The sequence below is a fragment of the Triticum aestivum genome, chromosome 7A (assembly GCF_018294505.1).
Source record: "Triticum aestivum cultivar Chinese Spring chromosome 7A, IWGSC CS RefSeq v2.1, whole genome shotgun sequence".
Lineage (NCBI taxonomy): Eukaryota > Viridiplantae > Streptophyta > Magnoliopsida > Poales > Poaceae > Triticum > Triticum aestivum.
Window position 1 is genome coordinate 704,945,619 of NC_057812.1, and position 26,256 is coordinate 704,971,874.

Sequence of the window (26,256 nt, forward strand, 5' to 3'; positions counted from 1 at the left end):
CCCCTCCCCTTCCTAGTCCGAATAGGACAAGGGAAGGGGGGCGGCGCCCCCCCCCCCCTTTTCCTTTCCCTCTTCCTCCTCTTTCCCCCCTTCTCCTCTCCAACTAGGAAAGAAGGGAGTCCTACTCCCGGTGCGAGTAGGACTCCCCCTTGGCGCGCCCCTCCTTGGCCGGCCGCCCCCTCCCCTTGGCTCCTTTATATACGGGGGCAGGGGGGCACCCTAGAACACACAAGTTAATCTTCGTGATCGTTCCTCAGCCGTGTGCGGTGCCCCCCTCCACGATATTACACCTCGGTCATATTGTAGCAGTGCTTAGGCGAAGCCCTGCGACGGTTGAACATCAAGATCGTCACCACGCCGTCGTGCTAACAGAACTCATTCCCGAAGCTTTGCTGGATCGGAGCCCGGGGATCGTCATCGAGCTGAACGTGTGCCAAGAACTCGGAGGTGCCGGAGTAACGGTGCTTGGATCGGTCGGACCGTGAAGACGTACGACTACATCAATCACGTTGTGCTAATGTTTCCGTTGTCGATCTACAAGGGTACGTAGATCACACTCTCCCCTCTCGTTACTATGCATCACCATGATCTTGCGTGTGCGTAGGAATTTTTTTGAAATTAGTACGTTCCCCAACACTCCTTCCCGTTTGTTTTTACTCCGCATATAAGATTTGTCTGAAGTCAAACTTTATAAAGGCTGACCATATTTATATGAAGAATAACAATATCTATAATACTAAAGTTATACGATATGAAAATTAAATTCATGACACAACCTATGATATTGATTTTGTATTGTGAATGTTTATATTTTTTCTATAAAGCTGGTCAAACTTTATGTAGTTTGACTTCAGGCAAATCATATATGAGGAGTAACAAGGAGTGGGACTGTGAAGGGAATGAAACTCTAAAAGAATATCCTATCCATGGAACGAAGCATCATAGATCACATCAACAAATGGACCTTCAACAAAGAATCATCGTCAAAGAATAAATAGTACTCCCTTCGTCCCATAATATAAAAGCATTTTTGACACTAGTATAGTGTAAAAAATGCTATTATATTATGAAACTGAGGGAGTAGATAATGTTGCTTAGTTTTTGTTTTTAAAATATTTTGTAACAAATTATAATATATTTCTGTGATTGTTAATTTTACGTGAAGACGTGCCTATGAATCGTGTGTTACACGCGTGCTCACATCGTTGGGCATCAGACAAATTTAAATGACGGTATAAAAACTCGCAAAAAATAAGATTCAAAATAGGTTTTTTTACTATAAATTGTGATACGTGCACACTCATACTGGAGATAAGAAAAGAGCCAGCAACGTTTTGTACTTACGAGTGAAAGTAGCACCAATCTCAACAGCACCGCCGCCGAGGGTTCCGGACGGATCCTCCGCTTCCGATCTCGCCGAGGTTTCCCGGCGGCTGGCTCCTCCGCCCTCCGACGGCCGGTTCTACCTCCCTCGCGGGCCTATACCACTTTCCCCCAACCACTTTGCCCACTCCACGCCCTCCGACCAGCAAGAGGAATGGCGTCGCCTCTGACGGATCTCCCCGACCACCTCCTGACCGAGATCCTCCTTCCGGCTGCCCGCCCCGGACGATCTCGCCCGCGCCTCCTTCCGCCGACTCGCCACCGAACCATCTCTCCTCCGCCGCTTCCGTCGCCTCCACGAACCACCACTCTTCGGCTTCCTCCAGTGCCACGGGTTCCATCCTGCCCTGCCGCCTCACCCGCCTGCGCGCTCGCCCTCGCCGCCGACTTTTCCTTCTCCTTCCTCCCCTCCCACTGCCGCTGGACTGTCCAGGACTGCCGCGACGGCCGCGTCCTCCTCAATCGTGAGCCCGAGAAGGGCGAGGAGCCCTCTGTCTTCCAGGAGCTCGTGGTATGCGACCCCTTGCACCGTCGGTACATCTTGCTCCCCCCGGTACCTGACGACCTAGCCCATTCGGTTGAGCACCTGCTCCCCAAGTACAGCAGGTCCTGGTGCAAGCCTTTCCTCGTTCCCCTCGGCGAGGAGGAGACGGCGGAAGAGACAGAATTCAAAGTCATCTGGATGGCTCATTGCAAAACTAAGCTGTCTGCTTTCGTCTTCTCTTCGAGCACCGGAATATGGCAAGCTCCTGCATCCAAGAGTTGGAATGATTTGGCCCTTGACATTGATGACTTGGTCATGATGCCACAGCTCCACCTTCTTTTCTCGGGCGCCACTATGCTTATGGTTGCTTCTACTGGGACTGGGTGATAATCAGGAGTGAAAAGTTGCTGGTGCTTGACATCCGGAGGATGGAGTTCTCCATTGCTAATCTACCACCTGCAGATTGGAGTACAAAAGGTGTAGGCATTGTAGAGGCAGGGGAAGGCAGGCTTGGGATTTTGGGATTCGATGGTGACTTTACATCTCATCTCAGCTATGCCGTTGCACGAAATAAAGGCGAGAGTCCCATCCAGTGGCAGATGGAGAAGACAATCTCACTAGATTCTGGATACAAACATTTTATTGATGCTGCAACTGAGAGGCACTTGCTCTTGACAAGGAAACCAGCCTCATCTGTACATAGTTTACTCGTTGATGAATATTTCTCAATGGACGCCAAGACGTTGCAGCTACAGAGGGTTTGTGCCAAACAATTTTCGCCTAGGTATGGGACACACATATATACCAACTTCCCACCATCATTGTTGTCTTCACGGGCAGTATGAAGTGGTAAATTTTCTATCATATCCTTGTTAGCTCCCTCCCTTTGTAATTATCACACAGCTTGTCTAATGCTTGATTGCAATTGATAATTCTTGTTTACATGATTTAGTAGTGTTTATTTTCTTGTCCTTGTGGGAAAACTAAGCAAGCTTTGGAACATCATTGTGTTTTCTTGTCTTGTTTTTTCCAATTGCCATTTTAAGCGACTGAGGTTGGTAAAAAAAAATTATCCTGCACATTATGAGTAGCTTATGCACGAGTGCTGATGGAATCGCCAAAAAAAAACAGATCACAATAATTATTTTAAGGAGTAGCTTTGATGGTCAAGGTAAAGCAGAAGGATTACAAGTGTAAAATTTGTTTAGTTAGGATTGTTTCACCTTGAGAAAATTTCTTCATTCAAGTCAAGCACAACTCATCCTGTACACTTTTCTTTCGATAGGTATAAGGAGGCAGAAAGTTATATTTTGGCCATCCTAACATATATAATTTTATCTTGAGATGTTTCGAAAAACCTGAATAACTGTTAAGGTCATGAACAAGATCCTGAGTCACTGCTCTAAATTATAAGAACATCCTGTGAGCTCATCGCTCTACATAATAATAATACCAGCTTGTGCTCAGCTTGGTGCTCACAAGCTGTTTTATCTGAAATAAACCTCATAAGATCAAGCGAGTGCTCATCATTGCACAGGCATTTTAAGGAAATCTTATTTGTTTCAGTCAATCTCCACAAGATCCTCCATGTAATTTCAAAGCAAATCATGTGAATGAGATGATTGACTGAAACTTAAGGTTTTAGGTGTTGTACATTAGCAAATCTGTAAGATACATGAAACTAGACGGGGCAAAGTTTTGTCTTCCTTTCCTTTTCGTTTCTCATTTTTCTACTGGGATGGCAGACTGCACCTTAGTATGTTTGTTCTTGCTACCAACACCCCCAGTTTCTTTCTTTTCTTTAGTTAGAGGTTTGTTATACTGCTAGGTGCCTTGGTAGTATATGAACTGCAACACGAATGTGCCAATTCTGTAAGGCTAAGTTTTCAAGGCTAGTTTGTGTATGTTTGGGCCAATATGGCTATGTGTTTCAACTTGTAGTGCAGATTACAGTGCTAAACACAATAAAGTTGAGTCTTTGCATTAACATGTTTCAAATTCAGTTGCGATGAATATTACCAATGTAACACTACTATTATGCCTCTTCCCTGTGATATTACAGTTCTGTTCCTTGGAGCTCATAAACTCTTCAATGTGCACGGAAAACCTTATTTGTTGTCTGAGCTTTTTGTCTTATTTGCCCAGATTCGATGTACTCTTCGTCAGATCTGCTTTCCAAGTTCAAAGGCACCATGGTTTCGGTAGCATGGAGTTCTCGCAGATGTGATCGCCTTTTTGACAATATGGCGTGTGCCAATCTACAGAATTTCACCTGGCAGTGGCTGTTTCTGTTGTTTTTGTTTTGATGCTGCGTCTAGTTTCGGTTACTGTAACATGCCTAAGAACTGGATGTCGGTCATCAGATGAGCTTTGGGAGTTCAGAGTGATGGTGGTTTCATAGCTCGCAGATAGATGTGACCCCCTTGCTGACAAGATGGCGCTTGACAATCTACAGAATTTCAATTGGCTGTGGCCATGTGTATGTTGTCCTTGTTTTCATGCTACTTTATAGCCTCGGTCACCATAACATCGATGCGTCTGTTCCTGTCTAATTGAACGTGACAATGAATTTACAGTTCCAGTCAATCAACAATTGTGGCTGTATATCTGCAATTCGTTTTTTTCTTCTTCTCAACTGTATCAGATATGACGATGAGCCTGGACAGGTGAAGTTGACAGGTGCGAAAATGCTGTAACAGGACTGGTAATCAAGCCAGCCCAACCCTACTGCAGCATGTAATTGGACTCGGTTGTTTGCCACGGCATGACGACTTTCATGAAGTTACCTGATGGATGGACATGTTACAGATGGAAAAAAGCTGAAGAATCAGCAAAGCTACTCTGAGAGAGAGAGAGTGTGTGTGTGTGAGACATCTTCAGAGGGTCCTCAGATTGATGCAGCTTCTTCTATCAGAAGTTATGCTACGTCCTGCTCCCCCCGCTGCCTCACGGCCTAGCCGCTTTGCTTGGGCACCCGTTCCCCCTGGTAATCGAGGCCTGCTGCACGCGCTTCCTCGTTCCCCTCGCCGAGGAGGAGGCGTCGGCTGGAGCGATAAAATTCAGAGTCATCTTGATGGCACATTGCAAAAAGAGTTCGGCTGCCTTCTACTTCTCCTTGAGCACCGATCAATGGCAAGCTGCTGTACCTAAGGATTTAAATGATTTGGCCCTTGGCAAGGGCAATATTCACAGGCGCCATTATGCTTATGGCTGTTTCTACTGGGACTGGTTGAATTTCGGGATGAAAAAGTTGCTCTTGCTTGACACCGTGACGATGGAGTTCTCCACTGCTGACCTCCCCCCAGGAGGATGGAGCAAGCAAGGTATAGCCATTGTGGAGGCAGGGGAAGGCAGGCTTGGGATGTTTGGTTTCCACCGTGAAACTGCATCCGATCTAAGCTATACCGTTGCACAGAACAAAGGCAAGAGTCCCAGCCAGTGGCAGATGGAGAAGACAATCTCACTAGATTCTGGGTACAAATATTCTATCGAAGATGCAACACAGAGGTACTTGCTCTTTACAAGGATTGAAGCCTCATCTCTAGAGAATTGACTTGTTGGATTTTTCTCAATGGATGTCAAGACGTTGCAGCTTCAGAGGGTTTATGAGACGCAACACCATTCTAAGTATCAGACATACCCATATGTCAACTTCCACCATCATTGTTGTGTTCAAGGAGAATATGAAGCGGTAAAGTTTCTATTGCTTCCAAGTTATCTCCTTCCCTTCATAACTATCACATGACTTGTCTATTGCTTCATGTTCATGTTGGCAATTGGTGATTCTTGTTTGATTTAATAGTGTTTAACTTCTTGTGCTCATGGGAAAACTAAGAAAGCTCAGGAACATAATTGTGTTTCTTGTCTTGTTTGTTTCGATCGCCATTTTAAGAGAATGGGGCTCGCAAGAGAAATAATCGTGCACACTAGGAGTAGCTTGTGCATCAGTCCTGAACTCCTGATGGAATCACTGAAACAACTATGTCATGATAATTTTTTTCGAGAAGTAGTTTTGATTGTCAAGATAAACGTAAAGGAATACAACTTTATATCCAGTTTATCTGGGATTTTTTCACCTCGAGAAAATTGATTCAAGTCAAAGACAGATCATTTTGTACACCTTTTCTTTTGATAGATGTAAGGAGGAAGAAAAGTTCTCTTTTAGTCATCTTCAGATGTATAATTTTATCTTGTGATGCTGTTTCAAGATAAACCTGCATAACTGTATCCTGAGTCACTGCTGTAAATAAGATGAGCTTGTGCTCACAGGGAACTGAATTGTTATCCCACGATGTTGTTTTATCTGAATCAACCTCATAAGATCGAAGGGAGTGCTTATCAGCATGGCCAACTGAAATTATTCTTTATTGCAGTCAATATCTCTGCCACACTCTTAGATCCTCAGTATCATGGTTGTGCTCTGAATCTCCAAAAAAATCATGTTGGCAGAGATGATTGACTGAAAATTAAAAGTTTTCAGGTGATTGTATTTTTTCTTGATACCAAAACCACAGGTTCTTTCTTTTCCTTAGTTGTTATACTGATAGAGCGTGCCTAGGCAGTAAATGAACTCCTGCACGACCAATTATGTATGAGTTTTACAGGACTGAATTCCTTTATGTTCACATGCCTCTGTCCGACTGTGTATCGGTTGTACGACTCCTGAATTAATATGCACAAATTTGATGGAAAATCTTGTGTGTTGTCTGAGTTTTTTTTTCTTGTTTCTCCAGATTCGGTGGAGGTCGTCATCAGATCAGCTTTCTGAGTTCAAAGCGACCGCGGTTCTGATAGCATGGGGTTGTAAGTTGTGACAGAAGTGATCACCTACATTTCTGACACGATGGCGCATGACAGTGAATTCATCTGGCAGTAGTCATGTGTAAGGTGATCTTTTTTTCATGGTACTTCTAGCTTTGATGGTACTGTAGCAAATGGTGTGGCTGTTCCTGGCCTAAAGTAAAGTCAGGCAAAAAGAATTTGGTTGTTTGTTATTGCTCTTCTCCACTGGGCTGAGGGCAGCGCTAAGCTGGGAGGACCATCCATCCATCAACAGGGGGGGCGACCTGCAGATCCTCTGATTGATACAGCTTCTTCTCTTATGGCTGATGGATATAGATGAACGCAGTGCCTTCCATTTCGCAAGCAAACGGTAGCCATGAAACAAAGGTAAAATAAATAAGTACAATGATCGTGTATTAGCAATTATTATTATGTGGACACCCTGTTTTGTATTTCTTTCTTTTCTGTGACTCATTTTTGTGCTGGGATGTCAGGCGGCACCTAGTGTGTTGGTTCTCGCTACCAAATACACCAACAGCGTGTTTGTTTGGGGGGATTTGGATGTGGGGAATGGGAGTTTAAGGCCCATGGGAATTAACTTCCTTTGATTGTCTCAGGGACAAGGGAATTAAGAGGGGAAGGGGAAGAGGAATTAGGAGGCCCAAGTCCCCTCAAACTCTTCCCTGGGGGACCCTGGTAATTCAGCGTGGGAGTGGGAGTTGACGCCAAAAAAAAGCTCTACGCTATTCCTCACGTCCCGCGGCGGCGTCCGGTGGCGGAAGGGAAAAAAGGACGAAAATCCCAGCGATAGCCCGGCAAAATCCTAGCTAATGACCCTAATTTAGCAGCGCCGCCATTCTTCCTCCAAACAAATCGACGGCTGAGGTAACCTGTTCTTCCCCTTTCCATCGTGAATTGAGGAAATTTTGCTGCCAATCCAACTTTGTTACGTGCATATCTAGCTGTATCCCATCTGGTTTTGTTAACAAAACTGGATTCGTTTCTTTTCCCTTCACAAACTGATGCAGATATATTCTTCTTTCTATTTTTTTCCTAATACACAGGTCACAGATTTGTTCCATCACTCCCGTTGTCCCTTTGTAGTTCACAATCAAGAGTCACCAAAAGGCTAGAGGTGTGGATTACTACTTTGATTTAGTATATCATTTGTTCCCTTGTTTGATTCATAAAAATACTGTACAGAGGTCTCTGTCTTGATTAGTTTGTCATGTCCTTTTTACTTTTTTAGAAGCATACATGGGACATGGATGTGAATATTTACTAGATGAATTCTCTTGTACTTGTATAAATTTATTTGCTAGTGTTCAGCTGTAGTTTGTTGGTCATCGCTGGCTTGCCATTGTGGCTGCTACTTGTACATGTAGAGAACCAATATTGTACATCATGCCACCTGACACATACATGAAAAACGGCAACCCACAATGTCTCTAACTTGTCGTTGTGGCTGCATGTAGAGAACAATATGTATATATGTCATATAGCACTTGCATTTGTATACCTTTATGCTTCATGCTTCCTGTACTTTCTAAGTTCAGTTTTACACTCAAACAAGTCTTGATAGCTGCTACAGATTTGATGACTTCATATGTGAGGGGTATATATTATATAAATGTAGGAAGTACATTCATGTTAAATTCCATTATGGGTATCTCCTTTTTGACCTGATACCTTCTGATATTTTGTATGTATGTAAGTATACTGATCAAATGCAACGTTGTAGCTTTAACATTTTCTCTGTTACGTGTGGAACAAATAAATTAAAAATATGAGTATTTTCTTATTCAGACCTATTTAACGGTAACACTCATTTGCCAATCTCATAGAACAATTCCCATTCCTATACCCATGAACCAAACAAAGGAAAATAACTCCCTGTTGAATTCCCACTGATAATTCCCACCACACACCAAACATGGGATTGGGACTAAAACTCTACTTCCCAAGTCTAATCCCTTCACAAACTCCCCCTCCTAAACTCCCATTCCCAATCCCTCAAGCTGCCAAACACGCTGCAAGGGTCTTTCAATTCTTTTTTTAGTTACAAATTTGTTATATACTGGACTACTAGGTTCCTAGATAGTATATCACCTCCTGGAACATGAATGTATCAATTCTGCAACTCATTTCCTTATTATGCCTCTGTCTGGCTATGTATTCCAACCTGTGTGACAAATTGCAGTGCTGAGAACACTGAAGCGAGTGTTTGCTGTCACACATTTCAGATTCAGCTGAGATCGGTATTACCTATATATATATATGTGATACTACCTCTTTGAACTGCAAAAACGTTTTATGTTTTGGGACGGAGGTAGTACTACATAATCGCCTATGATTTGCTTGTTTAATAACTTGTAAGTTCTCGAATATTCGTACAAGTTGGACCCCAAGTTTCTGATCTGGCATCTAAGCTTCTGTCTTCTTTGTCCAAATTCAGTGGAATCGTCATCGGATCAGCTTTCAGAGTTCAAAGTGGTTGTTGTTTTGATAGCGTGTAGTTTCTTGCAGACATGATCACCTTTCCTGACAAGGAGAGGCATTTCTACTTTTCTGTACACATGTTTTAGAGTCTGAGGTCCTCCCTTTCTCTTGTTCAGATAAGTCTTTATCTTTGCCGGAGATGTAAACCCAGTTCCACCTTCAACTTCAACTGCCATTCTCAAGCTGCACGTGTCGACCCTACTGCCTTGGACGCGCTCCGCACGGGCCACGGCGATCACTATGCCGTTTCTGGTGCCTCTGGCCCTTTTCGGCGTCCCGGCGAATGCCTGGTCTCGGCGGGCGGCGGAGTCGTTGCCTTGGGGGCTTGGCATCGTGGTCAGAGTGGCAGACTGCACGACGCGGCGGGACGACATGTCTGCGTTTCGCGTGTGGTTGCGCACGGACGACCCGGCGAGGATCCCTCAAAGGCGCATTCTTGTGGTGGAAGAGGCAGGGAGACGCTCGATCCAGCGGGAGGATGGCCTTCTGGACGCGCTTTGGTACCCGGTGGATATCGTTCAGGAGGCGCCGCCGGTTGCTCCTAGGATTGTAGGTCCGTGGCCGCCGGCAGGATCTCCTCCGCCGCCGCCGTCGTCGGCCGAGGAGGACTCTGATGGGCAGCTTGGGGGTCGTCGCGGGCGTGGTCGCTCCAGATCACGCCGTCGCCGGCATGGGGCTGCTCCACGTAGGGTTCCGGCTCGGGAGAGGTCGCCGGAGTCCGCTCGTTCCTCCGCCGGCTCGGTGCCGCGTGCGGGGCTGTCCCCGATTCAAACGGCTTCTGTCGACCAGCCGACCCCACTGGACTTGCATGGCGCGGCTTTTGCAGACGATCACGCAACCCCACATGACATGCATGCTGCGGCTTTATCTGAGGATTAGCCTATCCTCCCGCAGTAGGTGCGTCAGAAGCATCTTGGTAGGACGACGGCCAGCTCCCCAAGGCAGCAGGATACGGGAGTGGGTGACACGGTGGGCCAGTGCCCAACGATGGATCCGAGGCTGCCCCCCTCCCCTGCATTTGCCACGCCGTCCCCCCCCCCCCCCCTCGGCTGCCGTGCATGGTGAGCCTTTCGGCGCTCTCATGCGGATCTTTGCGGGATGAGTTGCATGCGCTGGCTGCACCAATGCCCGGCTCCCTAGAGGTTGGGTTCGACGCGGAGATGGATCTGGAGGCCCAGGGCTTTGCCTCCTAGATCAGGGGGCTGCTATCTTGGCCCTCTTTGGCTGGGAGCCCCCTGCAGCTCCGCTACAGGAGCAGCCCGCCGGTGTGGTAGGTGCGGCATGATCTTGCTGGCTTTGGTGGACTTTGTGGATGTGTTTCTTATGGATGCACAACCAAATAAAGTGCTTGTGTGGAATGTCCGGGGCTTGAATACTCCGGCGAGAAGGACAGCAGTCTATCAAGTAGTAGTGGCGGCCAAACCATTGGTAGTCTGCTTTCAGGAATCGAAGCTCGAAGTTGTAACTTTGGACGTAATTCATCACTGTATGGGTAATAGATTTGATGACTTTTTTTATTTGCCAGCTGCTGGCACGCGTGGCGGCATCATATTGGCTTGGGATGCCACACAAGTGGCATTGCCCAACCCAGACTATACGGATAACACCTTAATGGCGCTGGTCAAGCCGCACGATGGGTCTCATTGGTGGCTCACTGGGGTATACGGCCCTCACCTTGATGCGGACAAGGTTGCGTTCATGGAGGAACTTTGTGAGATACGTGATCTCCATGCTGGCCCTTGGTCCATAGTTGGGGATTTCAACCTCATCTTAAACCCCGAGGATAAGAACAACCAATCAATTAACAGGAGGATCATGTCTCGGTTTCGGTCCACGCTTAATAGGCTTGAGCTCAAGGAGGTGTACCTCAACGGAAGAAGATATACTTGGTCCAATGAACGGCAGCTGGCTACTTTGGAGAAAATCGACCATGTTCTTTCGACGAATGACTGGGATGACCTTCATCCCTCATGCTTTCTGGGAGCCTTGGGTTCGTCCATTTTAGATCATTGCCCCCTGCTCCTTGAGCTTAACGCCGAGTGGAAGGTTGGCCGTCGCTTCCGTTTTGAAGTTTTTTGGCCTAAAGTGGACGGCTTCATGGATATCGTTCAGGCAGCTTGGGGTTCGATCCCTTCTTTGGGCAACCCCTATGTGGTTTTGCACCTTAAGCTAGGGGCTACGGTCAAAGCCCTGCAGAGGTGGAGTGACAAGTGGATCGGTAATGTAAATCTTCAGGTTGGGGTGGCAATGGAGCTGATCTATCGTTTGGACTTGGCATCCGAGACTAGGATACTCTCCGTCGAGGAAGTAACTCTCCGTCGTACTCTAAAACGCAAGCTCCTCGGTCTATGCTCGCTGCAAAGGACGATAGCCCGGCAAAGATCTAGGATGATCTTCCTCAAAGATGGTGACGCGAATACGGAGTTTTTTTCATCGTCATGCGAGGCACCGAACAAGGAAGAATTATATGACTCGGCTAACTAAGGATGGAGAGACTTTCTTGGGGCAGGAAAACATTGCTGCAATGGTGGATGGCTACTACGACAATCTGTTGGGCACTCCCACCCAGCGGGCGCACACCATTAATCTTGATGCTCTGGATCTCCCCACTCTAGACCTCTCGCACCTTGAGCTTCCTTTTACGGCAGAGGAAGTGGAGCGGACTGTTAAGTCTATGCCTTTGGATAAGGCCCCTGGGCCGGATGGATTTACTGGGAGATTTTATGCCTCATGCTGGGGTATCATTAAGGAGGATATAATGCGCGCATTCCACACGTTCTATCTTGGTGATATGCGAGGCTTGTAGGTGATTAATAAAGCGCTCATATCATTGCTCCCGAAGGTGGATGGGGCTGTGGACATTAAGGATTTTCGCCCGGTTAGCCTTGTTCATGGAGCTATTAAGCTATTTGACAAAGTCTTGGCGATCAGGTTGGCGGAAGATCTTCCTAGACTGGTGGGTGTGCATCAGAGCGCGTTCGTGAAAGGGAGATCTTTGCATGACAATTTCATGTTAGTCCAATGCACGGCGCGGAGGCTATATGCGTTGGGAGATCCGGCGGTAATGCTCAAGCTGGACATCACTAAGGCATTTGATACTGTTCAATGGCCTTTCTTGATTGAGGTTCTTACCCGGTTGGGGTTTGGTCAGAGATGGATCTCTTGGATTGTTGGTCTACTAGGCACGGCGGCGACACGGGTCTTGATAAATGGAGTGCCCGGTAAAAGTTATTCTTAACTACTATGGATTACGCCAAGGCGATCCGGTGTCTCCCTTGCTCTTCATCTTGATCAATGGAGCCTCTGCATAAGTTATTTGAGCTGGCTGCTTCTCGCCGCTTACTTTCCCCACTGGCAAGAGTTGGGCTGAAGCAGAGAATATCCATCTTCGCGGACGATGTGATGCTCTTCGTCAAGCCGGGCTATTTGGAATTGTCAGTCACGGCTGACATCTTTGAGGCTTTTGGCGTGGCTTCTGGACTTCGGGTAAACCATAACAAGAGCGCGGCCTTCGCTATTCGTTGCTCGGACGATCAGAAGATGTTGGTGGGGCAAATACTGGGTTTCCCATTCAGCCACTTCCCATGCAAATACTTAGGGCTACCCCTCACCATTCGGAAGCAGACTCATGCGCAGCTGCAGTACCTGGTTGACCAGCTGGCAGGACGCCTCCCCACATGGCGCGGTTCCGCCATGCCCAAGAGTGGAAGACTTCTGCTTGTGTAGGCGGTTCTCTGTGCCATTCCCATTCACACCATGATGGCTCTGGATCTGCCGGCTAAGACAGTTAAAGCGATGAACAAGATCATCAGAGGTTTCCTCTGGTGTGCAAAAGCGGAGGCTAACGGTGGACAGTGCTCTGTTGCATGGGATATTGTATGCACGCCTAAATGGGCAGGTGGATTGCGAGTTCCAGATTTGAAATGGTTGAACATAGCTATGCAGGCGAGGTGGCCTTGGTTGCGCCGTGCTGATGCCTTAAGACCATGGAACGAGTTTGACATCCCTGTTCCCACGGAGTCCCTACAACTATTTCGCTCGGGCGCGCACACTAAGCTGGGTGACGGCTCAAGTACATTATTTTGGGAAGACCGCTGGTTGGACGGGTCTAGGATCCAGGATCTCGCCCCGAAGATCTATGCTAAGGTGCCGCCGAGGAAGCGCTACAGCATGTCGGTGCGTACGGCTATTCAGGAGGGCTCATGGCCTTTGGATATTAACCCAAATCTTGACTTGGAGGAGCTGCGCGAGTATGTGAACCTCTGGCATCGGGTGGCCATCATTCAACTACAGCCCGACTCCCCGGACATGCTCTCTTGGGCTTGGGAGAGCAATGGAACTTTCTCTGTTCGATCGGCTTATGCTGCCAAGTTCGTAGGAAGGGTGGTCAGCCCAACAGCGGATTTCTCTTGGAGGTCAAGGGCACCACGGCGATGTCGCTTTTTCTCTTGGTTGGCTTTGCGGAACAGATGTTGGACCTCCGACAGACTGGCTCGGAGAGGACTACCACACCAGGACTCGTGTCCGCTTTGCAATCAAAGTGAAGAGACTATCAATCATATCTTGTTGGGATGTGTCTTTGTTAGGATGGTGTGGCATGAGGTTTGCACGGCTCTTGGTAGACCTGACTGGGTGCCCACCACGGTCGACACCTTGGTGACTTGGTGCCAGAGCAAGTTCAGCGCGGATGGGCGGCTGCGAGACCACCGCACGATCTTGGTGCTAGTCTGTTGGGAGTTATGGAAGCATAGGAACGGTATTGTGTTTGATGGCGAGTCGCCCTCGTCCACACGCATCGGTACTAGAATCTTGGAGGAGGGTAAGGCGTGGGCTGCAGCCGGTCTCCTTAAAGGTGATATGAGTGATTTCTTTGGTAGTTTGGCGCGGTGGGTAGATCATGAGTAGTCCGCTTTTGTAATCTAGGTGGATTGGGCGAGTTTGCCCATAACGCTGTATTGGGGCTCTTTACCCCCGTTCTTTCTTATATATATGATGCGCATGCTTGTGCGCATTCGAGAAAAAAAAAGAAACAAAAAAGAGGGACATTCTCATACTGAATATCATATGGGTCCATACAATGTTGCCTCAACGATTCAATCCAAATCCACCCCCTCAAGGGTTTTTCCACCTCAACGGTGACTCTCGCACTGAGATATCCAACAACATGATCAAACTAAACATATATTGAATATCATATGGGTCCATACAATGTTGCCTCGACGATTCAATCCAAATCCACCCCCTCAAGGGTTTTTCCACCTCAACGGTGACTCTCGCACTGAGATATCCAACAACATGATCAAACTAAACATATATAGCGTTTCTGTCAATCTGGGCAGCAATAGACTTGCTCCACTTCTCATCATGAAGATTGAAAGGAAGATTCACTACTCTAACCCACATTTGCAACTCTAGTAAGTTCTTATTTGAAAGTGCCAAGATCAAGAACATAACAAATGTACGGTACATAATTTTTTGTTGGTGTGGGTAGATCTCAGTCGACTAAGATTTAACCAATTCTTAGTAAAGTGATTGAACATATGAAAAAGAAGAAATAAAAAATTAGAGTAATTTTTTTCCTTTTTGCATGGATCTCCACGTAAGATCCTCCCACACATATTGCATTGACCGAGACTGAGATTTAGCAATCCCGAAAACATTTCGTAAAGAATCGAATGAAGCTAACTTGGTGTTTGTACATGTTTGTATATTTTCGGGTCAAAGTTAAACACGTTAACTTTGATTACTTTGGAACGGATGAAGTAGTTATCTTTCGCAAAAAGAAAAAAAAAGGCTGGGCCTGAAAACTGCGCTCGTTGTTGGGTTACCGGTTAAGGGCCCATTTTAGCAGCCAACACAGGACACGACTCGACTCACTCTCCCTTCCGCACGCAGCCGCCGGCTCTCCCCTTCCCATCTCGCCGTGGGTTCCCCGGCGGCGCGGCGGCTGCCCTCCGACGGCCGGTTTTTCCTCCCAACGAGCTTCCCCACTCCACACCAATTGCAACCAGCAAGAAGAAGATGGCATCGTCTCTGACGGACCTCCCCGACCACCTCCTGACCGAGATCTTCCTCCGCCTACCCGACCTGGCTGACCTCGCCCGCGCCTCCGCGGCCTGCGTCAGCTTCCGCCGACTCGACACCGACGTATCCTTCCTCCGCCGCTTCCGCTGCCTCCACGCACCACCACTCCTCGGCTTCCTCGACCGCCACGGGTTCCATCCAGCACTACCGCCTCACCCCTCCGCACCCGCCGCCCGCGCGCTCGCCCTCGCCGCCGATTTCTCCTTCTCTTTCCTCCCCTCCCATGGCCTTTGGACCGTCCAGGACAGCCGCGACGGCCGCGTCCTCCTCCAGCGCTGGCCCAAAATGGGCGAGGTCAGCCGGGAGCCCGCCGTGTCCGGCCCTTTGTGCCGATGGCATCTCGTGCTCCCCCAGTACCTGACAACCTAGTCGCTTTGTTAGGCAGATGCCGGTGCAAGCCTTCTCTCTTTCCCCTCGGCGACGATGAGGAGGAAGCTGCTGTTGAAGAGGCATCATTCCAAGTGATGTTGATGGCATACTGCGAAACTAAGCTGGCCGCATTCGTGTTCTCGTCGAGCACCGGACAATGGAGAGCTGCTGCATCCAAAGGTTGGAGTGATTTGGCCCTTTGCAGCAGCGAGTCCGGCATGATGTCACCCGTCCACCCTCTTTTTCTCAGGCACCATTATGCTTATGGCTGCTTCTACTGGGACTGTACGCTCTTCAGGTGGAAAAAGTTGCTCATGCTTGACACAACAAGGATGGAGTTCTCCCTTGTTGTCCCCCCACCTGGAGAATGGAGAAAGGAAGGTTTTGCCATTGTGGAGGCAGGGGAAGGCAGGCTTGGGATCTTTGGTTTCCATGGTGAATCTGCATCGTCTGACCTTATCTATACCTTTGCGTGGAACAAAGGGGAGAATCCCAGCCAGTGGAAAATGGAGAAGACAATCTCACTAGATTCTGGTTACCGGTATTTCATCATAGCTGCAACAGGAAGGTATTTGCTATTGACAAGGACACCAGACATATCTCAAGAGAACCCGCGCTTTGAATATTTTTCGATCAATGTCAAGACGTTGCAGCTTCAGATGGTTTATTCAGGTCATAGCAGGCATAAGTTGTCGGGGACACACATATATACCAACTTCCCGCCATCATTGTGGTCTTCAAACGCAAATATGCAGTGGTAAACTTTCTACGGCATCCTAGTTAACTCCTTTCCTTCCTAATTATCACACAACTTGTTCATTGATTACTTTCTTGTTGCAATTGTTGACTATTGTTTACTTGATTTAGTAGTGTCTACTTTCTTGTGCTCGTGGGATAACTAAGCAAGCTCGGGAACATAATTGTGTTCCTTGTTGTTCCTTATTTTGTTTTCTTTTGTTCATCCTCACATGTATAATTTTATATCACGATGTTTTGTTAAAATACACCTGCATAACTGCTGCAGTCACAAATAAGATCGTGGGTCCTTGCTCTAAATAAGAACTTGTGCTCACAGGCAACTGAAATTTTATCTCAACATCCTGAAATCAGCCTCAAAAGATCAAGGGAGTGCTTATCAGCAATGCACGCAAACGATAAAAATGTGCAAACAAAGGTGATCCACTGTGATTGTGGCTACAGCCTGTACATATTGAAAAACAACACTATCATCAGGAAGAATAAATAATCTTCATTGCAGAAATTTGCCTAGACATTGTTTGCAGAAACCATCTGGATTAGGGGGCCCGTATAAAATGGGGGAATTTTGTTTTTCGGAATGATCTCTGGTCTGGTAATGCACCTTTCTTGCATTAGTTTCCCTGTTCTCTTTAGTATATGTGGTGATTCAGACATTACGTTTCCGAAGCTTATTGCAACGGGGAGTGGGTGATGATCTCTTTCAGGACAAATTTTGGTGTGGAGGAACGTAGTATGTGAGCTTTGGAATTCTCCTATAAGTGAAATTGGAATTAGAAATGTGCATCTGGTACCAAGGGCTGATGAGGTGGTGTGGCACCTGGATAAATCTGGTGTTTTTTTTTACTACTAGTACTAGTTCATATATAAACAACTTTTCATGCAAGTGGAGTCAATCTGTATGAAGAAGAGTTTCTGGGGGGTTGATGAGGTGGCTGGCAGCCGTTGCTTGACAAGTTGCCTTCGAGGTTCCAATTGCGAAAAAGAAGACGACCTGACAATGGGATGTGTGAGGGTTCTGAAGACGCAGATCATATGTTCTTTGAATGTGTTGCTGCCAGATTCATGTGAGTTGCTAGGTAGAGATGACCTTTGTGCTTTGGTTCAGGGGGTTGCTAGGAGAGTTTTAAGCAGTTCTGAATCGTGCTTGCTACTGAATTCCGGGCTTTATGTAAGATGTGTGATAATATGGTTTTTGAACGAAAATTTTGCGAACCATCCCTCTGATTACTTGCTCGCGACGCCCATCTATTTTGCAGCGAATGGTTTTTGAACATAAAGTTTTGTATGTTATTTCCTTCTTGTGACTCATATTTATACTGGGGTGTTAGACGGCACCTATTCTGTTTATTATAGGTTTGTTATACTGCCAGGTTGTGTATAGGAACTACCAATTCTGCATGATTAAGTTTTTCATGAATGATTTATTTATGTTCATGCTAGTATGGCTATGTGTTCCAACTTGTATTACGAATTACAATATTAAAAAAACTAAGTTGAGTGTTTGCAGTCACATGTTTCAAATTCAGTTGAGGTGAATATTAACAATGCGAGAATAATATTCTGCCTCTTCCCTATGATACTACCTAAGTACCTGCAGCTTGTTACTTTAAGGTAGTAAACTCACAAATCGGCAGATTTTTTTTTTTGTGATGTCTAATCTTTCTTTATCTTGTTTGTCCAGATTCGATGCAGTCATCGTCAGATCAGATTTCAGAGTTCAAAGTGATTTTGGTTTCGATAGCGTGGAGTTCTTGCTGATGTGATCACCTCTCTGACAAGATGGCGTGTGCCAATCTAGAGAATTTCTCTTGGCTGTGGTTATGTCTATGGTGTTCGTGTTTTCATCATGCTACGCCTAGCTTGGGTTGCTGTAACATGGATGTGGCTGTTCTCTGCCTAACAATGTGACCATGAAAGTAACAGTTTCAGACTTTCAGTCAACCAACAACTGTGGGGTAAAGCTAGCTGCTGTATATTTACAAGCCACGTCTTCTTCTTAACTATTAGTTTTTTTACTATAACAAATAAAATTGGCAAATGGCAAAACTATTGTACTGAACTGAAACAAGACAACAGCATATATAGTACAAGTCTCAAGCCAAGCAACAGTGCTTGGGGCGCCTGCACGTCTCTGACAGTGATTTGTTTCTTAGGAGATGCAGAAACAAATGGTATGAACAGTTCCAGGGCAGCGGTATATATTAGTCGTGTGCTCTCCTGTTTCTAATTTTTCCCTTTATTCTTTGCGTTCATATTGTTCATCACACAATGCTCAACTAGGTTAGCTGAATGCAAGCTTGCTCACTGTTTCTGGTGGAAAATGTGCATTTTCATTTCTGCTGAGCAAACAGCAAATATATAGGCAAACAAGGTTTACGTCATACAGGGGAAATCAAAGCTTAAAATGTACTCCGTACATGGTCAAGGGCTTTAGTAGCAACCACCGAATGAATGATGTTATAGTGCTCTTCTGCTATCATTTCTTCTGCATCTTTACCATAAGTGCTTCCTTCAGCTCTGTCGCCTTGGCCTGGCTGCCATGTCTGGCCTGCTCGCGAGTTCTCCCCTGCTTCTGTCCATCAGCAATGCACACAAACTGTAAAAAAATGTGCAAACCAAAGGCGGCCCATGTCATTGTGGTTGCAGTCTGTACATATTGAAACACAATAGTCAGAGAGAATAAAAAAATGTTCTTCACATTATATGTGCAATTGTCTTGTGTATGGTAAGTGATTGAACTGCAGAAATTTTCTTAGAGCATGTCTAGTAGAACCCTCAAACCCTCAGACCCTTAAAGCAGTTTTAAGGGTGGAGAAATGCCAGTTTTTGACACTTTTAAGGGTTGAAAAACATGGGCAAAGACTAGAACCCTCAAACCCAACCCTTAAACTGCTTTAAGGGTTGGGTTTTAGGGTTCTAGTCTTTGCCCCAACCCCAACCTTTAAATCTATCATTTCACATATTACATATTTCATCACATTTCATCATATGATATATCACAAATTCCATCACATTTGACATAAAACAATAATCATTCTAATTATTATTACACCACTGAATAAAACAATAATCATTCAAATTATTACAACAATGTTTGAGCAAATTACAATAATTGTTCGAATCAAATAGGACATAGAAAAGTAAAACAAAGATACATCATGGGCCAATGCGCTGCCCATCCAACTGCCAGTGGTGCTCTACTAGATCATCCCGGAGGCGACCATGAGTGGTTGCATCCTCAATCTCACGATGTGCTTGAAGAAAAGCGTGTATGCGAGAAGGGTTTCTTTCCGATTGCACACAGGTACCAACATTGTCATAGAAACAAGGGAGGTTTAACCCTCTCTCATCCTCTAGGATCATGTTGTGTAGAATCACACAACATTTCATGATGTTCACCAAGGTTTTTTTGTCCCAAAACCGAGCTGGACCCCGAACTATGGCAAACCTTGCTTGCAAAACACCGAAAGCTCTCTCAATATCCTTGCGGGCTGCCTCTTGTGCCTTGGTGAAATGAGCCTCTTTTCTTGTTAAGGGCACCCCATTTTTCTCCTTGATGGACTTCACAAGAGTTGCCCATTCGGAATAGATGCCATCGGTGAGATAGTATCCCATTGAGTACTCATTGTCCATGATTTTGTAGTTCCAAGCTGGAGCATCCCCAGAAATTAATCTTTTGAACAAAGGAGATCTATTGAGGACATTGATATCATTGAGTGTTCCCGGCAACCCAAAGAATGTATGCCAAATCCATGTGTCCTCCGATGCTACGGCCTCAAGCACAATGGTAGCATCACGGCTTTTACCGCATGATACGTCCATTTTGCATCATGCTTTTATATCGATATTTATTACATTATGGGCTGTTATTTCACATTATGTCACAATACTTATGGCTATTCTCTCTTATTTTACAAGGTTTACATAAAGAGGGAGAATGCCGGCAGCTAGAATTCTCGGCTGGAAAAGGAGCAAATATTAGAGACCTATTCTGCACTGTTGGGGAACGTAGTAATTTCAAAAAAATTCCTACGCACACGCAAGATCATGGTGATGCATAGCAACGAGAGGGGAGAGTGTTGTCCACGTACCCTCATAGACCGAAAGCGGAAGTGTTAGCACAACGCAGTTGATGTAGTCGTACGTCTTGACGATCCGACCGATCCAAGTACCGAACGCACGGCACCTCCAAGTTCAGCACACGTTCAGCTCGATGACGTCCCGCGAACTCCGATCCAGCAGAGCTTCACGGGAGAGTTCCGTCAGCACGACGGCGTGGTGACGGTGATGATGTTGCTACCGTCGCAGGGCTTCGCCTAAGCACCGCTACAATATTATCGAGGATTATGGTGGAGGGGGGCACCGCACACGGCTAAGAGATCAATGATCAATTGTTGTGTCCATGGGATGCCCCCCTGCCCCTGTATATAAAGGAGCAAGGGGGGAGGCGGTCGGCCTAGGAGGAGGGCGCACCAAGGGGGGAGTCCTACTCCCGGTCCCACCGGGAGTAGGACTCCTCCTTTCCTTGTTGGAGTAGGAGAGAAGGAAAGAGGAGGAGAGGAAGAAGGAAAAGGGGGCTGCACCCCTTGTCCAATTTGGACCAGAGGGGGGCCGCGCGCCTCCTTCCTTTTGGCCTCTCTCCTCTATTCCCGTATGGCCCAATAAGGCCCATATACTCCCCGGCGAATTCCCGTAACTCTCCGGTACTCCGATAAATACCTGAATCACTCGGAACCTTTCCGATGTCCGAATATAGTCGTCCAATATATCGATCTTTACGTCTCGACCATTTCGAGACTCCTCGTCATGTCCCTGATCTCATCCGGGACTCCGAACTCCTTCGGTACATCAAAACTCATAAACTCATAATATAACTGTCATCGAAACTTTAAGCGTACGGACCCTACAGGTTCGAGAACAATGTAGACATGACCGAGACACGTCTCCAGTCAATAACCAATAGCGGAACCTGGATGCTCATATTGGCTCCCACATATTCTACGAAGATCTTTATCGGTCAAACCGCATAACAACATACGTTGTTCCCTTTGTCATCGGTATGTTACTTGCTCGAGATTCGATCGTCGGTATCTTAATACCTAGTTCAATCTTGTTACCGGCAAGTCTCTTTACTCGTTCCGTAATACATCATCTCGCAACTAACTCATTAGTTGCATTGCTTGCAAGGCTTAAGTGATGTGCATTACCGAGAGGGCCCAGAGATACCTCTCCGACAATTGAAGTGACAAATCCTAATCTCGAAATACGCCAACCCAACATGTACCTTTGGAGAAACCTGTAGAGTACCTTTATAATCACCCAGTTACGTTGTGACGTTTGGTAGCACACAAAGTGTTCCTCCGGTAAACGGGAGTTGCATAATCTCATAGTCATAGGAACATGTATAAGTCATGAAGAAAGCAATAGCAACATACTAAACGATCTAGTGCTAAGCTAACATAATGGGTCAAGTCAATCACATCATTCTCCTAATGATGTGATCCGTTAATCAAATGACAACTCATGTCTATGGCTAGGAAACATAACCATCTTTGATCAACGAGCTAGTCAAGTAGAGGCATACTAGTGACACTCTGTTTGTCTATGTATTCACACATGTATCATGTTTCCGGTTAATACAATTCTAGCATGAATAATAAATATTTATGATGAAATAAGGAAATAAATAATAACTTTATTATTGCCTCTAGGGCATATTTCCTTCAGTCTCCCACTTGCACTAGAGTCAATAATCTAGTTCACATCTCCATGTGATTTAACATCAATAGTTCACATCTTTATGTGGTTAACACCCATAGTTCACATCAACATGTAACCAACACCCAAAGGGTTTACTAGAGTCAGTAATCTAGTTCACATCGCTATGTGATTAACACCCAATGAGCACTAAGGTGTGATCATGTTTTGCTTGTGAGATAATTTTAGTCAACGGGTCTGTCACATTCAGATCCGTAAGTATTTTGCAAATTTCTATGTCTATAATGCTCTGCACGGAGCTACTCTAGCTAATTGCTCCCACTTTCAATATGTATCCAGATTGAGACTTAGAGTCATCTGGATCAGTGTCAAAATTTGCATCGACATAACCCTTTACGACAAACCCTTTTGTCACCTCCATAATCGAGAAAAATATCCTTATTCCACTAAGGATAATTTTGACCGATGTTCAGTGATCTACTCCTAGATCACTATTGTACTCCCTTGCCAAAATCAGTGTAGGGTATATAATAGATCTGGTACACAGCATGACATACTTTATAGAACCTATGGCTGAGGCATAGGAAATGACTTTCACTCTCTTTCTATCTTCTGCCGTGGTCGGGCTTTGAGTCTTACTCAATTTCACACCTTGTTACACAGGCAAGAACTCTTTCTTTGACTATTCCATTTTGAACTACTTCAAAATCTTGTCAAGCTATGTACTCATTGAAAAAACTTATCAAGTGTCTTGATCTATCTCTATAGATCTTGATGCTCAATATGTAAGCAGCTTCACCGAGGTCTTTCTTTGAAAAACTCCTTTCAAACACTCCTTATGCTTTGCAGAATAATTCTACATTATTTCCGATCAACAATATGTCATTCACATATACTTATCAGAAATGCTGTAGTGCTCCCACTCACTTTCTTGTAAATACAGGCTTCACCGCAAGTCTGTATAAAACTATATGCTTTGATCAACTCATCAAAGCGTATATTCCAACTCCGAGATTCTTGCACCAGTCCACAGATGGATCGCTGGAGCTTGCACATTTTGTTAGCTTCTTTAGGATTGACAAAACCTTCTGGTTGCATCATATACAACTCTTCTTTAATAAATCCATTAAGGATTGCATTTTTGTTATCCATTTGCTAGATTTCTTAAAATGCGACAATTGCTAACATGATTCGGACAGAATTAAGCATAAATACGAGTGAGAAACTCTCATCGTAGTCAACACCTTGAACTTGTCGAAAACCTTTTGCGACAATTCTAGCTTTGTAGATCGTAACACTACTATCAGCGTCCGTCTTCCTCTTGAAGATCCATTTAATCTCAATGGCTCACCGATCATTGGGCAAGTCAATCAAAGTCCGTACTTTGTTCTCATACATGGATCTCATCTCAGATTTCATGGCCTCAAGCCATTTTGCGGAATCTAGGCTCACCATCACTTTCTCATAGTTCGTAGGTTCGTCATGGTCAAGTAACATGACCTCCAGAACAGGATTATCATACCACTCTGGTGCGGATCTCACTCTGGTTTACCTACGAGGTTCGGTAGTAACTTGATCTGAAGTTACATGATCATCATCATTACCTTCCTCACTAATTGGTGTAGGTGTCACAGAAACCGGTTTCTATGATGTACTACTTTCCAATAAGGGAGCATGTACAGTTACCTCATCAAGTTCTACTTTCCTCCCACTCACTTCTTTCGAGAGAAACTCCTTCTCTAGAAAGGATCCATTCTTAGCAACGAATGTCTTGCCTTCGAATCTGTGATAGAAGGTGTACCCAATTGTCTCCTTTGGGTATCCTATGAAGACGCACTTCTCCGATTTGGGTTTGAGCTTATCAGGTTGAAACTTTTTCACATAAGCATTGCAACCTCAAACTTTAAGAAACGCCAACTTAGGTTTCTTGCCAAACCATAGTTCATACGGTGTCGTCTCAACGGATTTAGATGGTGCCCTATTTAACGTGAATGCAGCTGTCTCTAATGCATAACCCCAAAACGATAGTGGTAGATCGGTAAGAGACATCATAGATCGCACCATATCTAATAAAGTACGGTTATGATGCTCGAACACACCATTATGCTGTGGTGTTCCAGGTGGCACGAATTTGTGAAACTATTCCACATTGTTTTAATTGAAGACCAAATTCGTAACTAAAATATTCGTCTCCGTGATCAGATCATAGAAACCTTTTTTTCTTGTCACGATGATTTTCCACTTCACTTTGAAATTCTTTGAACTGTTCAAATGTTTCAGAGTTATGTTTAATCAAGTAGATATACCCATATCTGCTCAAATCATCTGTGAAGGTCAGAAAATAACGATACCCGCCGTGAGCCTTAACACTCATCGGAACACATACATCAGTATGTATTATTTCCAATAAGCCAGCTGCTTGCTCCATTGTCCCAGAGAACGGAGTTTTAGTCATCTTGCCCATAAGGCATGGTTCGCAAGCATCAAGTGATTCATAATCAAGTGATTCCAAAATCCCATCAGCATGGAGTTTCTTCATGCGATTTACACCAATATGACCTAAACGGCAGTGCCACAAACAAGTTGCACTATCATTATTAACTTTGCATCTTTTGGCTTCAATATTATGAATATGTGTATCACTGCGATCGAGATACAACAAACCATTTTCATTGGTGTGTATGACCATAGAAGGTTTTATTCATGTAAATAGAACAACAATTGTTCTCTAACTTAAATGAATAATCGTATTGCAATAAACATGATCAAATCATATTCATGCTCAACGCAAATACCAAATAACACTTATTTAGGCTCAACACTAATCCCGAAAGTATAGGGAGTCTACCATGATGATCATATCAATCTTGGAACCACTTCCAACACACATCGTCACCTCACCCTTAACTAGTCTCTTTTTATTCTGCAACTCCCGTTTTGAGTTACTAATCATAGCAACGGAACTAGTATCAAATACTTAGGGGTTGCTATAAACACTAGTAAAGTATACATCAATAACATGTATATCAAATATACATTTGTTCACTTTGCCATCCTTCTTATCCGCCAAATACTTGGGGCAGTTCCGCTTCCAATGACCAGTTGCTTTGCAGTAGAAGCACTCAGTCTCAGGCTTAGGTCCAGACTTGGGCTTCTTCACTTGAGCAGCAACTTGCTTGCCGTTCTTCTTGAAGTTCCCCTTCTTCCCTTTTCCCTTTTTCTTGAAACTAGTGGTCTTGTTAACTATCAACACTTGATGGTTTTCTTGATTTCTACCTTCGTCGATTTCAGCATCACGAAGAGCTTGGGAATCGTTTCCATTATCCCTTGCATATTATAGTTCATCACGAAATTCAACTAACTTGGTGATGGTGACTAGAGAATTCTGTCAATCACTATCTTATCTGGAAGATTAACTCCCACTTGATTCAAGCGATTGTAGTACCCAGAAAATCTGAGCACATGCTCACTGCTTGAGCTATTCTCCTCCATCTTTTAGCTATAGAACTTGTTGGAGATTTCATATCTCTCAACTCAGGTATTTGCTTGAAATATTAACTTCAACTCCTGGAACATCTCATATGGTCCATGAAGTTCAAAACGTCTTTGAAGTCCCGATTCTAAGCCGTTAAGCATGGTGCACTAAACTATCAAGTAGTCATCATACTGAGCTAGCTAAACGTTCATAACGTCTGCATCTGCTCCTGCAATAGGTCTGTCACCTAGCGGTGCATCAAGGACATAATTCTTCTGTGCAGCAATGAGGATAAACCTCAGATCACGGATCCAATCCGCATCATTGCTACTAACATCTTTCAACTTAGTTTTTCTCTAGGAACATATCAAAATAAACACAGGAAGCAACAACGCGAGCTATTGATCTACAACATAGATATGCTAATACTACCAGGACTAAGTTCATGATAAATTTAAGTTCAATTAATCATATTACTTAAGAACTCCCACTTAAAAAGACATCCCTCTAATCTTCTAAGTGATCATGTGATCCAAATCAACTAAACCATAACCGATCATCACGTGAAATGGAGTAGCTTTCAATGGTGAACATCAATATGTTGATCATATCTACTATATGATTCACGCTCGACCTTTCGGTCTCAGTGTTCCGAGGCCATATCTGCATATGCTAGGCTCGTCAAGTTTAACCTGAGTATTCT

General features: G+C 45.0%; 1 long non-coding RNA gene across 1 annotated transcript; it reads left to right on the top strand.

Moving 5' to 3' along the window:
* Positions 1-1,332: 1,332 nt before the first annotated feature.
* LOC123149508 (uncharacterized) lies at positions 1,333-8,147 on the top strand. Its single transcript, XR_006474727.1, has 5 exons — positions 1,333-2,716; positions 4,013-5,558; positions 6,601-7,036; positions 7,267-7,534; positions 7,714-8,147. It is a non-coding gene; the product is annotated as an uncharacterized lncRNA (long non-coding RNA).
* The last annotated feature ends 18,109 nt before the right edge of the window (positions 8,148-26,256 follow it).